Source organism: Tasmannia lanceolata, unplaced genomic scaffold, assembly GCF_043159265.1.
Source record: "Tasmannia lanceolata isolate RefF3 unplaced genomic scaffold, GAP_Taslan_0.1 ptg000011l, whole genome shotgun sequence".
Taxonomy (NCBI): domain Eukaryota; kingdom Viridiplantae; phylum Streptophyta; class Magnoliopsida; order Canellales; family Winteraceae; genus Tasmannia; species Tasmannia lanceolata.
This window is the reverse complement of record NW_027518688.1, coordinates 10,200,070-10,221,053: the sequence shown is the minus strand read 5'-3', so window position 1 is coordinate 10,221,053 and position 20,984 is coordinate 10,200,070. Positions and strand designations below refer to the sequence as shown.

The window sequence follows — 20,984 nt, the reverse complement described above, 5'->3', positions numbered from 1 at the left end:
CGTGGATTTGTGAGGATGTTTGAAGACTTTGGGGACGAAGTCCAAGCCGCTGTCCCAGTGTAAAATAGCGAAAATGAAAATATTAAAGGGGAAATTACAGAAAATATAAAAGAACAGAGCCAGAGAGAGAGAGAGAGAGAGAGAGAGAGAGAGGATTAAAGGCTTGATAGTTTGTAGTGAGCTTTCCTCTTCAAAATTTTCGTGGTTTAGAGGGTCGTAAAGTGGTGTATTTATAGGTGAAATGTTAATTGACCAAATGGGTCCCACTTGACTGAAACAAATCAGTTTAGATTTCTGTTATTTTTAGATTTGTTTTCTAGTTGTTTAGGATAAGTAGGAGTCTTATTGATAAGTATTAGCTAGATTAGAGATCTTTTTATAAATAACATGTACGCATCCTTTTTCGGAAATGAAGAAAATTGTTCTAGAAAGTGTCTTGTGCACAAAGGAGGACGGATCCTTCCCTCGAAGTGGATCAAGAGGCTGATCTTCCCTCTGAGAAGATCAAATCTATTGCGAACCGATTTGGGTTCGTAACAAGTGGTCTCGGAGCGGTCGGTCCTGTGCCATGACTACATTCAGTGAGATTTTGGATTCCATGCATGAAGATTTTCAGAAGCTCAATGCATCTTTTTTGAAAAGGATAGAAGAGCAACGGTGATTTGCAGAAGGTTTTGACGAAATCAGTATAATGATCGAGGAGTTGCGCAATGAGGAAGAAAAACGGAATGATTTTTTTGTCAAGGAAGCTGCGAGAATTGATGGCGACAAGGCTGAGTTAGTTGAATACATTACCAAAGAGCAAATTGATTTTATTCAACTATTAGATCGTTCTATCATTTTTATGTAACGCCATGAAAAATCGCATTTCCTTACACCTTGGCTCACATCAGATTTTGAAGGCGGGGTTTGAATGATCACGGTCTCTATTCGTGAAGAACATGAAAGGCTAATATCAGCTATGCCCAAAAGGATTTGAGATCCTGGTACAATAAATTGTTCTCTCCAATAATCCAACCATGGGGACAAGGTTGATTCCAAGGGGGGTGGAATGTTACATGACCAAATGGGTCCCACTTGGCTAAAACAAATCAGTTCAGATTTCTGTTATTTTTAGATTTGTTTTCTAGTTGTTTAGTATAAGTAGGAGTCTTATTGATAAGTATTAGCTAGATTAGAGATCTATTATAAATAACATGTACGCATCCTTTTTCGGAAATGAAGAACATTGTTCTACAAAGTGTCTTGTGCACAAAGAATGACGGATCCTTCCCTCGAAGTGGATCAAGAGGCTGATCTTCCCTCTGAGAAGATCAAATCTGTTGCGAACCGATTTGGGTTCGTAACATGAAAATGGGAGAAAATTGTTATTTTTAGGGTATCAATTAGGCCCCTTTTTGAAATCTGATTTGATTGGGTTTTGGGCGAAATTTTGGAACAAAATCTGTGTAAATTGGGTTGTTTAAAAGGCATTTGGAAAGGTGATTAGATGATTTGGGTATAAATTAGGGATTTGAAAGATATTTTGGCATTTGGGGAAGGTTTTAAATGGGAAAATCGGATTTTCTTGTATGGATATGGTATCTAGGTTGTGGTTTTGTTTTCTTTGAAATGATTTGGCAATCTATGGAAGATTTGGGTGGTGGAATGGGGGGAACATGGCTGGTTTTCCATTTTGGGCGAAAATACATGTTGGAGAAGCAAATCTCGTTTTTTAGAGCTAATGGCATTGCTTTGTAAATTCGATGGATTTTTAGGTCTTTGTATACTTAAACAGTAAGGTGGGAAGGGTTTGTAAATAATGTGAAAATCAAGGGTATTTTGGTGGCTTTACAAGAGAAGTGATTTTGCTCACGTGCTTACATTTGCAATGGCGAAAAAACTAAACAGAAATCGACAATGCCCATAGAGAGTTGGATCTTTTATTGGCTAGTGTAAAATTTTGATCCGCCCAGTATGGTCATTTGACCATTGGTTTGATCGTGAACGATTAACAACTTGTGGCCTGTATTGGACCCAATCTGAATCCACAATCGAGCGATTCATATCTCTCTCGATTGAGCACCAATTATTTCTACGCTTCCCATCGCCATCATGGTGTCTAGATCACACCTGATCTGCTTTCTACAATCATCCTAGCTATAGCCTGGATCTCACCTGATCAAGTCTAATTGTTGGAACTCTTAGGCGCAGTCCTGTGGCCTATATCGCACTCACTTGAGACCGATCTCATTTGATTCCAATCAGACCATCTGAACAAGATCGACACAGATTATGATCAATGGACCAGATTTGACTGGGGAAAATTCAATGCTCCTGATTGCTTATCCCGATAATGCATACGTCCAAAGTGCGAAGTGTGCCAAAAAAGTGTCATTTGACTGTTAGATCGAGAGCTATCACCAACGGTGGCTTGATCGAACCCAATCGGCATTCGATCGTCCTATTGGTCTCACCATTTGCAAAACCATGTGTGTTACAGATGCAAAAGAGAGCAGTAGGAGCGTACATATTAACCCTTCTCCACTCTTTTCATTTTCCAATGTTCATTTTCAAACGTGTGGTTCTTTCCCAGACCACTTCAACAGTCACTATGTGTACAAGCACCCATTTTCCAAAACAGACTGTTTTTATTTTCGAAACTATTTTCAAAGCCTTTTTATTTTGAAAATCTTCGACACTTCCTCCCACCTATTCTCCATTTTAAATACTGAAACATTTAAATTGCACTAAAATTGTGCTCCTGGAAATTAGGCTCTATCATTGGTTAAGACTACTGGCGGAGGGTGGCTGCTATATTAACAAAGCCGATCACCATTCATCTGCGAGATGTCTACAGTGTTCTAAGGTTAAAAGCTTCCCAACATTAATGTCTAAAGTGTTCCATTGACAAATTAATGTCAAATTAAATGAAACGTGTCGGTTGATTTCCTCAAATCATTCTTCTTCTTGACGTATTTAACAAAGGGCGGTGAAATACCCTAACCACCCCCCCCCCCCCCCCCCCCCCCCCCCCAACACACAAATCGTTAACTTTAATTGCTGCTGGAGTAACGGTTGCTCCTCCATCCCTTCCTACATCCTACAGATATCTGTTAAAGGGTGGGAACATATCCATCAGAGCGTGGGGGAAATATCACTACACTTAACAAAATGTCAACCTATGTAAGCTGTTTTGCACGCATTCGAGTGGTGGGCCTTGCTACATGATATTTAAAGAAAAAATATATAAAATAAGAGTGATGCGGTGCCAAAAGTGGTTATAAATTCCACGAGACTGGTTTTTTAACATCCAGTGCAATCAGGGGCGGAGCTAGGAATTTACACTTGGGGGGGCCAAACTAATTTACACTTGCCCTCATTGGTTTTTTTTTTTTGGGGGGGGGGGGCATGGCCACTAAACTAGCTTAGAATGTAAATACAGCTAGAAACCATTAAAGAGATTTTGCAAGTCATTGGGGGGGGGCCATGGCCCCCCTCATGCTCTATGTCCCTCCGCCCCTGAGTGCAATCAAGCAATCATTCTCAAAGTTTAGATAATGGCTCTACCACTCTTAGACTCCTTGTCACTCTGCTTTCTCTTGTTGTTTCTCTTCTTTCTCCTCTTTCTTCTCGGTAGGTTCAATTGGGCTGATAAACCAAATTTACCACCTTCACCATTCAAACTTCCTGTTATAGGGAACCTTCACCAACTTGGCTTGCTGCCTCACCGCTCACTCCAAAATTTATCTAACAAACATGGTGTTGACTTTTTATGTGAAAAAAGTCTTTTTGTAATTCAAACTTTCAATGGGGTGTTTTTAGTCTTTATATGTATGGGGGCTTCTCTCCAAAAGACTAAAGTCATGAGAAAACTTTAGTCCTAGATGGGAAGTGTGAGAGGATGAGAGTGGTCATATATATACTTTCACTCTCTTAACCTTGTGAATAAGCAAGAGGTCATGGGGATCCTACGCGCACGGATCGCCCACTTGGGTCGGTGGGCTTTTGATCTTACCACACACGCGCGCCGCCCTGCCCGGCGCGGCTCGGCCGGCCGCTCGCGTGGACCTAAGGCTTTTCTTTTAATTATTTATTTTTTCCTTTTAACAGTCAAGAATTTATTTAATTTTGTTTTAACTCTTTTTTTACCGTTTGAGATTCCTTAATCGTGGTTTAGTAACCGTTTAGAAAACGTCTCTCACGCACTAAAAGAGTGCGACGTTTCACCCTAACGTGTCGATTAACTTTCTATATAAATCGGTTTTAGAGAAAACAGAAAGATATCCTTGACGGATTCTTCTTCTGCTCTTTCTCTTCTTTGGTTTTCTCTCTGGTTTTCTGCCCAAGGCTTTTGGCAAATATAAGCGAGTTCTTAGGCATCCGGGCTACGTGAGTGCACACCCATGGAGCGAGAGTTGTTGTATCCTGGAGGCATACGCCGAAACGCCCATCTGCACCGTTGATTCGTCATAGTGGGGGCGAGATTTGCCTTAAGGACAGCGAAGATTCTTTGTGCCTCAACTCGATAAGTGATCTAACGATTTCTTTTTCCTTTACAGATTATTATTGCAGAAAATAGTATTATTGATCTCTGTCTTCAAGTTGTGAGATTAATTTGTTATAAGGTATTCTCGAATCCTAAATTACAGATTTGCACATCAATTTTTCTAACACATAGCACTTTAATGCTCTTACATTTTGGTCAAGTTCCTACTCTCGTAGTTTCCTGGGCGAAACTAGTTCATGAGATTGTGAAGACCCATGATATTGATTTCTCAAGCAGGCCCGTTACAATGGCAACAAAGCAACTCTTCTATGGGTGCAACGATGTGGCCTTCTCACGTTATGGTGAAAATTGGAAGGGAGCAAGGAAAAGTTGTGTAGTGGAACTGTTTAGTGCCAAGAGGGTACAATTAGTCCAACAAAGTTTGTAAGATGATCAAGAATATCTATCTTTCTTGCTCAGTGGACTACAAGGGGGCGTCCATTAATCTAAGTGAGATGTTCCTATCTCTCACAAATGACATAATTTCTAGGGTTGTCTTTGGTAAAAAGTGTGGAGGACATGGGCAGAATAGATATGCTGGACTAACAAGGGATTTGGGGATCGTCTCGGGACTTTTTCGTGTGAGTGACTATTTCCCGTCCCTAGGATGGATTGACGCCATCACTGGATTGGACGCGAGGACGAAGAAGACTTTTAGAGGCTTGGATTCTTTATTTGATCAAGTGATCGAGGAGCATCTCAATCCTGAAAGAGATGAGCAAACTATGGGGACTGATTTTGTCAATGTTATGCTCCATTTGCAACAAGAATCCAACCTCCAAAACATCCCCCTCAACAAAGATAACCTCAAAGCAATTATCTTGATCTGTTTCACTCTGACTCTCTCTGTCATGGTTGTTATAAAAGGAATTGGATCCTTCATGATTAAAGTTTTTATATGGTATTTTTCAAAATATTTTGTATGGAACCAAAACATAGGATGATCCAAACCGCCCATCTGATGGGCCACAACATAACTAGGTTGGCCCCAAAAAATCATTTCCATATATAGGATGATCTCAACCCTCCGATCCATAGAGGTTTCCTTATTATGCAATTCCTCTATAGATCAGAGGGTTGGGATCACGGTAATGATTTTGGGGACACAACCTATTTATGCTGTGGCCTATCAAATGGTTGGTTTGGATCATCCTATGAATTATACGGGCTTATACAATATAAAAATTGAGATTGATTGATTTTGTGTCTCACACACAAATGAGTACACAAAGATTATTGATGGGTATTAAAATTAATGATGCAGGAAAGAGAATCACTCATTCTTTTGTTATTTCTCCCAGGATATGTTTGCTGCAGGAACTGAACAAACCTCTACAGCCTTGGATTGGGCAATGGCTGAGCTTGTTAAAAACCCCACAGTGATCAAGAAAGCACAAGAAGAGTGGTGGGCAAAAAATCAAAGGTACAAGAGGAGGATATTCAAGGAATGGTTTACTTAAAATCAATAATTAAGGAGACTCTAAGATTACATCCTCCTCTTCCATTGTTAGTTCCACAAGAGACGATCTCAGCCACTAAATTACAAGGTTATCATATCTCTCCAAAAACAAGGGTTATCATCAATGCATGGTGTTAGGCCTAAAATTGGTAACAGATACGACAGTGACGTAAGAGCTGATCTGACGGGCCCAAGGAGCTGGACTGAAGGAACTAAAGTCCTGCACAAGTGCGCACGAGGTCAGAAGACCAACCCGGAGTCGTTGCTCCGGACGGGCCCTTCGACACTCAAGTTAGTATGAGCAGAAGTGCAAAGCCAAACTTTAAAAGTGGTAGCTTAGGAGTTATTCCTCTTTGCTTTGAGCCTTGAGAGGCCTTTTATAGAGGGAGGCCTGGGGTGGTTGAATTACCTACCCCAGGACAGGTGTCGGCCCTTCTGTGGGTTTAGGTTTACCTACTCTCAGGTAATTATCGGATTACCCCTGGGCTAGTGCTGAATTTGCGGTGGGCCCCTTAAGGGCCACGTGTCGATAACTAATTGGTCGTTGCTTTTCATACCTCATCAATTGCACCCCAGTTCTCCAAGTCATTGTGGTGATTTGGAGAAGTAGGAGGCTGTGCCCCGGAGCGACTAGAAAAATGAAGCGAAAGGATCTGTCCGGCCAAGCCATCTGGGCAGCCTGGGACGGGCAGAAACTTGGAGTGAAATCTGTCCGGCCAAGTCATCTGGGCGGCCTGGGAAGGGCAAAAACTTGGAGTGAAATCTGTCCGGCCAAGCCATCCGGGCTGCCTAGGACGGGCAGAAACTTGGAGTGAAATCTGTCCGGCCAAGCCATCTGTCCGGCTTGGGCTGGACAGATTTTTATCTTTTAGCGGACGCGTCATATTCTATCCGCCTTGGGCCGGGCAGATTTTTGTCTTTTAGCAGACGCGTCATATTCTGTCCGGCTTGGGCCGGGCAGATTTTTGTCTTCTAGCGGACGCGTCATATTCTGTCCGGCTTGAGCCTGACAGATTTTCGTCGTCTAGCGAATGCGTCATATTCTGTCCGGCTTTGGACGGACACATTTTCCATACGGGCACAATCACTTCTAGGTATCCCGTACTCAAGCACTTCATTGGTCAACCCTTAACCGCTTGGAGATTTTTCCCCCACCCATATCGTACGCGCGTAGTCTATACCTCACGCATTTACTCATGCCCTCACCTCGAAGTGTGTGCCCTTCATTAATGAGGAACACGTGGCGCTTCCTTGATCGTGAATGCGAACCGCCTCAAGCTTCAAGCTTATAAAAAGAGATTTTCACCTTTCACACTTTCATTTTCACTTTTTACTTTCGCCTCTTTGCTCTCTTCCCGTTTGCTCTGCCTGTTCGGCTCGGGTAGCTTGTGGTTGTGGTCATCTACGAATTAGGAGCATTTCTCTTCAGACCAGTATTCTTCTTTCAGCGCGTCTTTATTTGATTCTTTTCCTGTGTCCCTTATATCCGGTAGTACCTCTAGCTCTGAGTCCGGTTCTGAGTCCAGTTCTAGGTCATCTTCAGGGGAGTCTGTCTCTTCTAGTAGTTCGGGGTCTAGTTCGTCAGAGAGGACTCAAACTAATCCGACCAGGATTCCCGGCCCGTATATGGTGAGTCCTGATGTTAGTGTAGAGGTCGTAAATAGTGGGGACGAGGTGATTTTGGATCTGAATACCACCCCGCCCCCAATTGATAGTTATTTTCGGGCAGAGGTGAGTGCGGGTAGTGACGCCGCCGAGGCGTCCACCACATTCCTTCCGGGCCAGGCCATTGAGGTCACTGCTAGGGCTCGGATGGACGCCAATCCCAAATATAATATTCAGGCTCTTTACGAGGAGAATATCCTTGATGAGTCTAGACTAGGGGATATTAGAGATAGGTATTGTGTTCCCCAAAGGTTCAGGCTGAGGGCTGCGACATAGGGGAACAGGGTTTGCAACGACAGTACCGACGTCTGTATATATGATGAGTCGTTAAGAGCCGGGGTCAGGTTCCCTTTGCATCCATTCTTTGCCGCAGTCCTTCGATATTACGGCCTGGCTCCGGCTCAGGTCGCGCCGAACTCATGGAAGACGCTTATCGGGTTCATATACCTTGTCCAGGGTCGGCTTCAAAGGAGCTTGTCCGTACTGCTGTTTCGGATGTGTGCGCACCTGAAGAGGCATAAGGACGGAGGTTGGATTTACATCAGCCAATGCCCCGAGGTGAAAATGATTACTGGCATTCCATCCTCCATACACCTATGGAAGAACAAGTTCTTTTATGTCAAGGACGGCGAGCCCACTGAGCCCTGGCCCATTCCATTGAAGTGGGACACCCCAGACACACTTGCGCTAAGCCGCAAGCCGCTCTTGGAGGGCGAGGATGTGAGAACGTTGCCCTAGTCTATGAGGAGTTACACCGGGAGGGCCTCATTCACTGTGCGGACTTCTCTAGGGAAGAGGTTCTGGTCGGGCTTGGCATTAGTACTGCGACCTCGGCACGTATGTGGCTAGTCTTGCTCTTGAGCTCCTCTTTTCTCTTCTTTGTCCCTGACCGGTTTTTGTTTGTCCTGTTGAATTTCAGAAATGCAGACGCAGTCCCAGCTGGATAAGGTGAGGCGAGGGGCCTTTGGCAGGGGCCAGGGCCAGCAGGGCCAGAAAAGGAAAGCCCCCGAGATTTCAATTCCAGCACCTACTAAGGACACACCACCCCCCAAGGGGAAGCCCACAGTGAAGCTGGTCGGCTCCTTCGGCCGGGGAGCGGGGACTCCTAAGCCAGGGGACGCGGCTACAGGAGCCCGTCCCACGCCCGCGAGGTCCGGGGACAACGTTTTATGGCCTAACTGGCCGTTCAGAAGAGCGACACCGGCCTGGGTGATAGCCGGGTGGCTAGGGAGATCATCACCAAAGGCCAACTAAACCAGGATCAGCTCCAGGTTCTAAACGAGCCTCCAGATGCGGCCGACGAGGCCATTTTCTCCTCGTTTTATCAGATCGGCGTGTATTATCATGACTTCTACGAGAAGAGTTGGAAGTTCTCTGCCGCGATCACCAAGTCCGAGGAGGAGAACGGCAAGCTGATGCGGGAGGCAGCCGAGCTCTATAGGTCCATTAAGGAGAGGGACGAGGAGATAAGGAGGCTTAAGTCCAAAAATGCCGCCCAGAAGCAGAAGGCCACTGAGGCCCTCGAATCACAGAGAGGGAGAGCCCGGGAGAGGCAGATAGCGGCCGTGGCAGAGGCCGTGCAGAAGAAGGAGGACGAGCTAATTAGCTTGTCCACGGAATCATACAAGTTGGGGTTCATGGATTGCCTTGAGCAGGTCAAGGGATCCAACCCGAACGTCGATCTGGCGGGCCTTATTCTTCCTGACCCACCAGTGGCCGGCGACGACGAGCAGGACGCCACCGCAGCAGCTAAGGCCCTGGCGGCAAACCCTCCGCGGAACGGTGGTCATGGGGTGTCTTAAATCCCCCCTTGTTTCCTTTTAGGCACCGTTTACAAATTCTTTGTAATGGCCCTTGGAGGCCCCACTTTTTGTAATAGCCCTTAGAGGCCCTACTTTTCATGAATAGAAATTACATTTTGCTGTCCACTATTTCCGCTCATGTCTGCCTCTGGCTAATATTGATTAACTCAATACTGGGCCAATAATACTTGTAAAACAGTTTGTTTCCGAACATAACGGCACTCCGGGCAGGCATTCAAGTTTTTATTGACCCGGGTCTTTTAGAGACGAACCGGTCCCGTTCCTGACCAAGAGTGCGCTCCCGGCCTTTGTAGAGACGAGCCGAGGCGAACCAAGCAGCGAGTACCCAAGTTTTAGTGAACTGGATTTCCAAGCAGGTTTGGTTTTTCTGTCCGGGCCCGTTCCTGACTAGGAGTGCGCTCCCGGTCTTTGCGGAGACGAACTGAGGCGAACCAAGCAGCGAGTACCCAAGTTTTAGTGAACAGGGTTTCCGAGTAGGTTTGGTTTTTCTGTCCGGGCTCGTTCCTGACCAGGAGTGCGCTCCCGGTCTTTGTGGAGACGAGCCGGGGCGAACCAAGAAGCGAGTACCCAAGTTTTAGTGAACTGGGTTTCCGAGTAGGTTTGGTTTTTCTGTCCAGGCTCATTCCTGACCAGGAGTGCGCTCCCGGTCTTTGTGGAGACGAGCCGAGGCGAACCAAGCAGCGAGTACCCAAGTTTTAGTGAACTGGGTTTCCGAGTAGGTTTTGTTTTTCTATCCGGGCCCGTTCCTGACCAGAAGTGCGCTCCCGGTCTTTGTGGAGACGAGCCGAGGCAAACCAAGCAGTGAGTACCGAAGTTTTAGTGAACTGGGTTTCTGAGGCGGAGTGCTCAGAGATTTGCAAAGAAACAGTATCCTTCATCATTCACATTCAGAATCTTACAACGGTATTTGCTCTCGCGCCAAGCGGCCAGTTACTGATAGTATTTTTGGAGGTTCTTTGAATTCCAGGCGTGGGGTAGTAGGTGCTCACCAAGCGTTTCCAGTTTGTAACTCCCTGGTCGAATTACCTCTTTCACTCGGTATGGCCCCTCCCAGGTCGGGGAGAGTTTGCCTACCTTCTTCGATTGGAAGACAGCAGCCTTTCTCAGGACTAGGTCCCCTACTCGAAATTCTCTTGGGCGTATCTTCAGGTCGTGATAGTTGGACACTTTCTGTTTGTAGGCCGCGACTCTGATTCGGGATTCATCCCGAGCTTCTTCCAGTAGGTCAAGGTTTGCGCGGAGCCCCTCTCCATTGAGCTGCTCGTTGAAGTTGGTGACTCTGGGAGACGGGACGCCAACATCGACGGGTATTACGGCCTCCGTCCCAAAGGATAAGTTGAATGGCGATTCCCCCGTCACGGTGCGCGGAGTGGTACGATACTCCCATAGGACTTGATAAAGTTCGTCTGCCCATCGGCCTACCTTCTCGTCTAGCCTCTTCTTGATCCCCTGGAGTAAGATTTTGTTCATTACTTCAGTTTGCCCCTTCGTCTGAGGGTGCGCCACAGAAGTGAATCTTTGTTCGATCTTCAAGTCGGAGAAGAATTTTCGAAAGTTCCGGCAGTCGAACTATCTGCCGTTGTCCGTTATCAAGACGTGGGGTATCCCGAATCTGCAAATGACTGATTTCCAGAAGAAGGTCTGCACGTTTTGCTCCGTGATCTGGGCCAGAGGTTCAGCCTCCACCCACTTGGTAAAATAGTCAATGGCCACGACGACGAACTCACGTTTTTCGGAGGCTGGTGGAAATGGACCCAAGATGTCCATCCCCTATACTGCGAAAGGGAGTGGACTGATGATCGGGGCCATGGATACAGCCGGTTGATGGATGGTGGGAGATCATTTTTGACACCTCTCGCACCTTTTGACCAGGTCCAGAGCGTCTTGCCTCAAGGTTGGCCAGTACAGGCCTCTTAGCAGTACTTTGATGGGCAAGGCCTTGCCCCCCAGGTGTTCTCTGCAAATTCCTTCGTGCGTCTCTTCTAGATTGTATGCGGCGTTGCTTGGCCGGAGGCATTTTAGGTACGGAAGGGTGTACGACCTTTTGTACAGACTCTCACCATCTAGGGAAAATCGGGCCGCTCTCTGTATCACTTTGCGGGCTTCCTTCTTTGCTTCGGGAAGCTTCCCGCTACGCAGATACTCAATGATCTCGTCCATCCAGCACGGCTCGTGCTCGACCCGCATTACTTCGACAACCTCATTTTCGATACTGGATTTCTTCAGAAATTCCATACATATGCTCTCAAGAGTGGTGTAACCGGATGCTGCCAGCTTAGACAGCACATCCGCTTTTTCATTTTCTGTTCTAGAGATTCTAATGACCTCGAAGTTTTTAAACTTGCCGGCCAACTGGCGCACCTTGGAGAGGTACTTGATCATGCGCTCGTCGCGGGCCTCATAGACTTCTTGGATCTGGTTTGAGACCAGCTGGGAGTCGCAATACGCCTTCAGCCTTTGGGTGCTGGTCTGGACTGCTAGGTTCATTCCGGCGATGAGAGCCTCACATTCTGCCTCATTGTTGGACGTACGGAATCCGAACCTTAGCGCATAATCCAGAACAAAGTTATCGGGCCCAGTGAGAACCAAACCGGCTCCACAACCAACCTTGTTTGAAGATCCGTCCACATATACTTCCCAGAGCAGTTCTTTGGACGATGGATTATGTTCTGCCTGTACAGGGATGTTTTCCGTTCTCACTGGTTCAGTCTCAGCTTCTGTCCATTCCCCAGTTGTAGTTGCATTCTCTACAAACGGGGTTTGGACAACTTCGGATTCAATGCTTCGCTGGTGGATGGTACACTCGGCCACGAAATCTGCCAGCACTTGGGCCTTTATCGCCGGCCTAGGCAGGTACTGGATATCAAATTCGCTCAGCTCCACTGCCCATTTCACAAGTCGCCCTGAGATGTCTGGTCTGTGGAGAACCTGCCTAAGCGTCTGATCGGTCAGGACCCTTATTGTGTGGGCTTGAAAGTACGGCCTCAATTTTCTGGCTGCCATGATCAGGGCGTACGCCAATTTCTCGACCCGCTAGTACCTGGTCTCAGCATCGTGTAGGACCTTGCTGACATAGTAGATCGGTTTCTGTTGGTTATGCTCTTCTCGAACTAGCACGGCTGCCAATGCCATGGGGCTTACGGACAGGTACAGGAGCAGCTCCTCCCCTGGCTCTGGCTTTGTCAACAGCGGTGGGGAGGACAAGTACTACTTCAACTCCTCGAACGCGATCTAGCACTCCTCTGACTTCACCCACGCCGTTTGGTGTTATAAACTTCATTTTCTGGTGATATGCTGAGGCGACGGCACGGATGAGGTTCTGGCCAGGTCGTCCTAAGATAGCGTTTGTATACCGAGGTGGCCCTCACTACCAGGAAGTTAACCATCACGAAGGCTTGACAGGGTGGCTCCCCGACGAGGACTGGGAGTTCAATCTATCCTTCTACTTTCACGATCTCTGCTGAGAAACCGAACAGATCGAAGTTCGCTGGCCTTAAGCGGTCGTCTCCTATCATCATTTGCTTAAAAGCATGATAGTACAGGATATCGGCCGAACTCCCATTGTCGACAAGGATTTTCTTCAACTCCCAGTTTGCGATGAGCATGGTTAGGACCAGTGCATTATCGTGAGGTAGTATCAAGTTGTCGAGATCCGCATCTGAAAAGGCGATTTCATTCTCCGTCTTCATCTTTTTGCTGCATGTGTGCATGGCATTGACTCGGCGTGCGTAGGATTTTCGAGCAACAGATGATGTGCCCCCGGCGGCCGGTCCGCCCATAATTGTGTTGATGACCCCCTTGGGCTGGGATCGGTGTATCTCCGGCTGTGGACTCGATGGTGGGGGAGATTGATTCCGCGCAGGGGGTGGCTGTGACCGCCGAGGGCTCTGGCCCTGTAGACTCTTCTCCCTGCTCTCTCTTTTGTGGCCGTCATCTTTGACATATTTTTTCAAGTATCCCCGACCGATCAGCAGTTCGATTTCTTCCTTGAGCTACCAGCACTCGTCTGTGTCGTGCCCGTGGTCTCTGTGGAACCGACAATACTTCGACTTGTCTCTCTTGTTTCCCTTGGAGATCATCCTAGTCGGCCACCTTACAAATTCTTCTCCTCTGATCGCTGCCAGTATGTATCTCCGGGAGGTGTTGAGAGGGGTAAAGTTCTCTTCCCTCCTCTGGGGAGATCTTTCTCTTCTGGGGGCCTTATCACCCCTACCCTGCTTGGTAGGGTTCTTTTCTTCAGAGGTTCTCCTCCAGTTTGAGTCTAAGGCCGCCAGAGTCTCCTCCACGGCTATGAACTCCTCGGCTCTAGCCATCAAATCCGCCAGTGAGCGCGGGTTTTGGCGAGCCACTGATCGGCGAAAATCATTGGATTTGGCCCCTGCGAGAAGTGCATTCATGGCAGCTGAATGATCCAAATTTGGAACTTGGAGAGCCTCTCTGTTGAAACGGCTGACGAATGTTTTCAGAGGTTCATTATCCTCCTGCCGCAAGGCCATCAAGGATGTTGTTGTTTTCCTTGGCTTCCGGCTGCTCATAAAATGGCAGACTAGGTCGTCCCCAAAGTCCTCAAAGTTGCTAATGGAGTTCGGCTTGATCCTCGAGTACCAGTCCCGGGCTGCACCCGTCAGTGTGGTCGGGAATGCTCTGCAGAGGAACCTGTCAGAGGCGCCGTGGAGGAGCATCATAGTCTTGAACGTCTCCAGGTGGTCCACAGGGTCGGTAGTTCTGTCATATTGCGGAACCGTCGGCATTTTGAACCCTCTGGGTGCTGGCGCGTTCATAACATCGCCTATAAACAGCGGTCTGCTTGAGAACGTCCTTGCAGCAGGCCGGCCTTGATCCTTTGCCAGCTCTTCTATACAGTGGTCTATCTCTTCTATAATCCACAGCATTGGATCAGCCCTCGTGTCTGCTCGGTCCACTGATCTGTTTCTCTCCACAGAGGGATTAGCTGCAGAGCCGGAGTGACTTTCTGAGCCTTTTTGACGATGTCTGGGCCTCTCTCGGGGTGCACGGTCCTCCTGAGCTCGGTGCCTCTGCACTGAACGAGAACGTGACCTGTGGTGGTGGTGAGGTTCCGTGTGGGCATGCCTGGTCCTGGAATGATGAACTCTCCTCGTAGAGTGATGGGTCCGATCTCTACTGAGAGGTGCGGGCTCGCTCCTGTGGGCGTTTGACCTTTCCTGCGCAGGCCTTGAGGCTGCTGGGTGATGCTGGGGAGGCGCTTGGATCAAATTCTGGTATTGACCAACAAGAGTGGTCATTTGTTGAAAGAGAGCTTGAACTTGCTCCAGAGTGGGAGCAGGGTTGAGGTGTTCTGAATGAGCCGGGCTCTGCTCTGCTATTGCTGAAGGAGCCACTATCTGTGAGGCCACTCGTTCGCTCTGAGTCCTGCGAGGCGCCTCAGCTCGGGCTGTCCGAGCAGTTGGTACCCGGGCACTCCTCCGTCCTGCCATTTTATAAAGGGAATTTGAACAGCTTTTAGTTCAGCGTCCCACGGATGGTGCCAATCTGTTAGGCTTAAAATTGGTAACAGATACGACAGTGACGTAAGAGCTGATCTGGCGGGCCCAAGGAGCTGGACTGAAGGAACTGAAGTCCTGCACAAGAGCGCACGAGGTCAGAAGACCAACCCGGAGTCGTTGCTCCGGACGGGCTCTTCGACACTCAAGTCAGTATGAGCAGAAGAGCCAAACTTTAAGAGCGGTAGCTTAGGAGTTATTCCTCTTTGCTTTGAGCCTTGAGAGGCCTTTTATAGAGGGAGACCTGAGGTGGTTGAATTACCTACCCCAGGACAGGTGTCGGCCCTTCTGTGGGTTTAGGTTTACCTACTCTCAGGTAATTACCGGATTACCCCTGGGCCAGTGCTGAATTCGCGGCGGGCCCCTTAAGGACCACGTGTCGATAGCTAATTGGTCGTTGCTTTTCATACCCCATCACATGAGCAATTGGAAGGGACCCTAATTCATGGGATAATGCTGAAGAGTTTTGCCCTGAGAGGTTTATGAACAGTCCCATCGATTTCAGAGGGAAATATTTTCAATTGATTCCTTTTGGGGTGGGCCGGAGGGGTTGTCCTGGAATATCATTTGCCATTTTGTCCATTGAACTTGTTCTTGGCAATCTCTAATATTGGTTTGATTGGGAATTGCCTAGTACTGAAAAAAAAAGGACATGGACATGACTGAAACTTCTGGGCTTACAATTCATAGGAAATTTGATCTCCTTCTTGTTCCTATACGTCACTTTCCTTGAGATGCTAAAAACCCATCTCTATACTTATTTAGGATTTTGGTCTTCCTATTTGAAAAATGAGAAAACGGTTCCTACACATATGTGTAGAGAGTTCTCTACACACCAGCTTAAAATACAATGGGGGCCCACATTGTTTGGGTGATCCAAGCCATCCATTTTAAAGGCCCTCACATAGATAGGGTGTCTACAAAAAATCAGATCCATAGGATCATCCCAACCCTACGATTTGTGGAGGTAAAATGGATGTCTTTAAACCTTCACAAATTAGTCCATTTTTTGCCTCCACAGTTCGAATGGTTAGGATGATCCTATGGATCTGATTTTTTGTGGACACCCTATCTATGTGAGGGCCTTAAAAATGAATGGTTTGGATCACCCAAATAATGTGGCCCTCATTGTATTTTAAGCTAGTGTGTAGATAACTTATCTACACATATGTGTACGAACCGTTTTCTCTTGAAAAATATATCTAGTTAAGCAATATCATAAAATGAAGGATTCGGTGAGTTGATGTGTGCGTGGAGCTAGATCTAAAATCGTCTTGTATCATTTTTTTAGTAAACTGGTGAGTCCTTGATTTTCTTGATTTATGTGTGCTTAGTTGGTCATGATGAGTTTGGCAAAAGGCAATTCAATGACTCTCCAACAATTTTTCCTCTATTAAAACATAATTTTTGAAGAGAAGTCTAGAGGTTTTGAAGTTTTTCAATAGTCCACGTCTCCTTGGCATGTGAGGAGGACTTTTGATTAAATAAATCTAAGAGACGAAGAATGCACCGTTCAGTTGCATGTAGAGCAGCACGTTTCTGCCAAGTATGCTTGCGTAGTTGAGTCAAAGTAATTGCACGTTGAACAAATACTAGAGGATTATAGAGTAGCACGTCTCTCCCAATTATGCTTGGGTAGTTGACTCAAAGCATGCTAAGGTCCTTTCTGTTTGTTAAGAGTATAGGTGGGGAAGGGTGGTTGAGACCAATTTTCGTCTAGGTTGGATTCTAGGGGTTTAATCTCAGCCGTTAGATCAGATCAATGGCTGAGAGGGAGTCTTTTATTTGAGAAGAAAGTCACATGTTATATCTACCTACGTGCAAGCTGATGCAGAAGCATCTTGGCCGATGGACAGTGTCATTGATTCCTTCCAAGATTTCTATTTTTGAAGTTTCTAATTTAAGATCTCATAGAGTAGAAATTTCCATGGTATTTAGAAACCGTATTTATATCGTACTCTAGGCTACCAATTTAGGCACTTACCAAATTTGCCATCTAGAATTAGGAAGTTGCCATTTGACACATTACCTAAAAGGCAACATATCATTTTACTGAGAAATTGCCAGCAATGGCAAAGTGCCAATCGTGGGATTTATATTTGGGAACCAACTTTTCTTATCTTAATAGTTTAGTTTAGCAAGTTCCTTTCCTAAGTCTATCAAAATAGCAAGCAACTGCCTTTTTTTATCAGTGCCAATACGAGTGAGTAAATCTTATAAGAAACACTCATTCTCTCTTCTTTTATATTCTACTCAAAGCACCAACTTCCATATTGATATTTTCGTTAGACAGCAACTCTTGCTTTATTTAATGTGTCTTTTATATTCCAATGCAAAGTTGTAATACGAATTATAGTTGTTACTTTCTAATTTGATTGTCACACTTGTAAAGAGGAAAGCCACCTCTATAAATATAGGTGATGAATTACATAAAGAGAGCTTGGTTTTTTACAATTAAAAAAATTGAATGAAAAGTGTTCTTTTCTTGTGGAGAAAAGGTGTTTGTTTACACTTCTTTCTTGGAATTTCCCTCCAACGTGGGTTAGCTTTTAAGCACCACAATTATCTTTTGTAATTTTTTATTAGATCGTCATCATCGTTATCGATCGTGCACCTGTCCTGCGTCAATTGTTATCAGAGCTAGGCTTTGCGGGAGTTCTATCTACTACGGATCCAGGAAGACAATGATTCTCTAATCTATGGAGCAATTGCAACTGGGTGAAATTCCTATCTTTTATGGTGATGGTGAGTGCGAGTGCACTACTTGGATCGAGGCTATCAAGGCGTGTTGCGAGCTGATCACGCCTAAAATCTGACTGCACGAACTAGCTTCGCATAACCTGTAATCCTGCACTCACAAAGAAAGCATCAGTGGGCCCGGAGTTGTGGCTCTGGACGGCCACTTCGCCACTCAAGTCAGAGATGGGCAATCACAGATGATGGACGAGGAATGGAAGAGAGTTTATGTCAAGTTACCAGACCAAAAAAGAAAGAGGGAGAATTTAATTGCCTTTTGCTTGAGTGCGTAGCCCCCTTTTAATAGGGGAGGAGATCCACGATCTTGGAGATATCAATCGTACCTTTGATTTAGCTCACGTGGAGCGTGATGGCTGGAGAAAATAAGATCGTGGAGATATCAATTATACCTTTTGAAATACAGGTGTGACAATCCAAGAGGGGGGTGAATTGGTCAATTAGAAATTTTATGCTTAATTAAGGGAGATTAAAAATTAATCCATTTAATTAAGCACTAATTAGTCTAACCCTTGTTCAAATATGTATATCAATGAAAGCTAGGATTTAGACTTTCTAATCATGCACATTTAGCTAACCCTTGTTCAAATGGATATTATAATACTTAGGGTTTAAACAATTTAGTCAAGTGCATTTACTAACCGTTGTTCAATTAAAAGCACAAAAACAAGTTAAGTTAGAGATTACCAATCACCACACGTGCAAGACAGAAAGAAAAGAGACATTCACAAGGAACACAAGATTTATAGTGGTTCGGTCACAACTTGACCTACTCCACTTTTCCAAGTTTACCTCCTTGGGATCTCCACTAAAATTATGAAGCCGTACCCCCGACTCATTCATCTCCAAAGGGAACAAACCCTTGCTTTTTCATTCTCAAGGGCCAAAGTGAAGCCCCTCGCACGAAGCCTTGACAAGGGAGTCAAACCCTTACACATGATTCACCTTTCTTCACGAGCCAAATTGGAGACCATTTTCTTCTCCTTTCTTTACGGGCCGAAGAGGAGACCTTCACATGAAAAATAAATAAAATAAAAATTCTCTTACCTCTTAATAGGCGGATTACAACATTGTAAGCTCACATCACTCCAAGAAATAAACAAATAAAAGCCCTACGGAATGCCTCTTGATAACATGTAGAAATGAAATATCAAAGAGGTTTTCAGCTTTTGAAATAAAAGGTTGAAGCTCAAAGAGAAATGGGATTTGATCTTTCTCAAATGTTCAAAAGCTTGTAGAGATATGTTTTAATGATGTATATATAGAGTATTTGAAAATATGATCGTTTGGGGTAAAACTGTAAATAATAGGCTTGAAAAAGTCAAGCAGAAAATGTCCCAACGGCTAGTTCGCTCGACTGCGGCGGTCGACCAGGATACGACGATCGACCGGGATACGGCGGTCGCCCGCGCGTATCGGGCGCCCTATTCTATTTTTAAATTTCTTACCGTTACGGTCGACCGGCCACATGGCGGTCGCCCGGCGAGGGCTAACTGTTTGCTCAGAAAATTTGGCTCAAAAACCTATCTCGGTCGACCGACCCACTGCAGTCACCCGCCCTAGACCAAATTGGATTGTATTGTTTGAAACAAAAGTGCATCCACGGTCGCCCGGCTCAACCCGGTCGACCGGCCCTGAGTGAAATTCCATTTTAACTTTAAAATTCAAGGGCTTTTGGGCTATGGTCTTGGGGCTTAAGTCCAAGATTTTCAAACACATTTTTGGGTGTGTTGATAGTTTTCAAAGATGTAAAATGTTAAGTATAAAAACCATTTGAAAACCTTTTGAAAGTGCATTTAAATATAAAATCAAGAGGACTCCAAATACATTCTAAAGATAAGAACCTTGAGTCTTCTTGGAATGTCTTGGCTCGTCGGTCCCACGGATGGCGCCAATCTAATGACTTGCTTGGCTTCTTGTAACCATTCCACCGTTAGGTTGGGAGGTAGCTTTCAACTTTGGCATAGTCGGTCCCACGGATGGCGCCAATCTGATGACGCCTAAAATCTGACTGCACGAACTAGCTTCGCAGAACCTGTAATCCTGCGCTCACAGAGAAAGCGTCAGTGGGCCCAGAGTTGTGGCTCCGGACGGCCACTTCGACACTCAAGTCAGAGATGGGCAATCACAGATGATGGACGAGGAATTGGAGAGAGTTTATGTCAGGTTACCAGACCGAAAAAGAGAGAGGGAGAATTGAATCGCCTTTTGCTTGAGTGTGTAGCCCCCTTTTTATTGTGGAGGAGATCCACGATCTTGGAGATATCAATCATACCTTTGATTTAGCACATGTGGAGCGTGATGGCTGGAGAATAAGATCGTGGTGATATCAATCATACATTTGATTTAGCCCACGTGCAGCGTGATGGCTGGAGAATAAAATCGTGGAGATACGACTTCCGATGATTCTGGGCGGAGATCGTCGATGGTGACTTAGGCAGGACATTTTGAATTCAAAAGCCGCACCTTACGTGTAACGGCCGTCCGGATTAGTCGCTTGGGGGCGAGATCCCTGCGATTGTGTTTGATTTCCCTGGGAGCTCGGTACCAGTCAAAGGAGAAGTATCGAGGAGGCACAATCAATGTTCGTTATTGAGTGTTGCTGCGGGGGTTGTTTTGATCCAGTTGAGTAATGGAGAAGGGGTTTGAGGGTCGGTACAGTGAATGCCAATTTTTACCCCCAACATACTGCCCCTTACTTTCTTGTCCCTTTGTAAGGGTCAAGGAAGTAGTTAAATTTTCAAGCGGTGAGCCGGTGCCGACTCTCTGAAAATGATGGAGTTGAAGCGTCTTTATCGGGAATCAGCGGGTGAATTCAATGTGTCACTTCGTTTGATAGGCTCATTATTCTATCCTTAGTGGTTTTCAAGAAATAGCGGAAACATTTGAATCCCACCTATTTTTTTGCGCACTTTTTCGAAAAACGGGTTAGGCTATTATGATCCCGCTTCGAAGGAGATTTCGAAAATTGACGGGACATTAAACCCCGCTCGATTTTCCCCTAGCGACCTTTATAAAATGGGAGTGAGGGAAAGAACTATCTGCCATATCTTCTTTCTTTCCCCTTTCTCTTTCTCTTTTAGTTTTTCTTTTAAAAATGTTTCAGGAGCTCGCCGGCGATGATCAACCAGGGGCGATAATTCTGGTGGTAGAAGTGAATTCGCCATCAGATAGAGAAGAGGAGCCTCAGGTTTTCGTCGGGGAGCCGGTGTCTCGTAGAACCAGGGGATCGC

At 45.9% G+C, this 20,984-nt stretch overlaps 1 pseudogene; it reads left to right on the top strand.

The window, feature by feature from the left end:
- Window positions 1-3,539: 3,539 nt before the first annotated feature.
- Window positions 3,540-15,730, top strand: LOC143885863 (cytochrome P450 71A1-like; annotated as a pseudogene).
- Window positions 15,731-20,984: the final 5,254 nt, after the last annotated feature.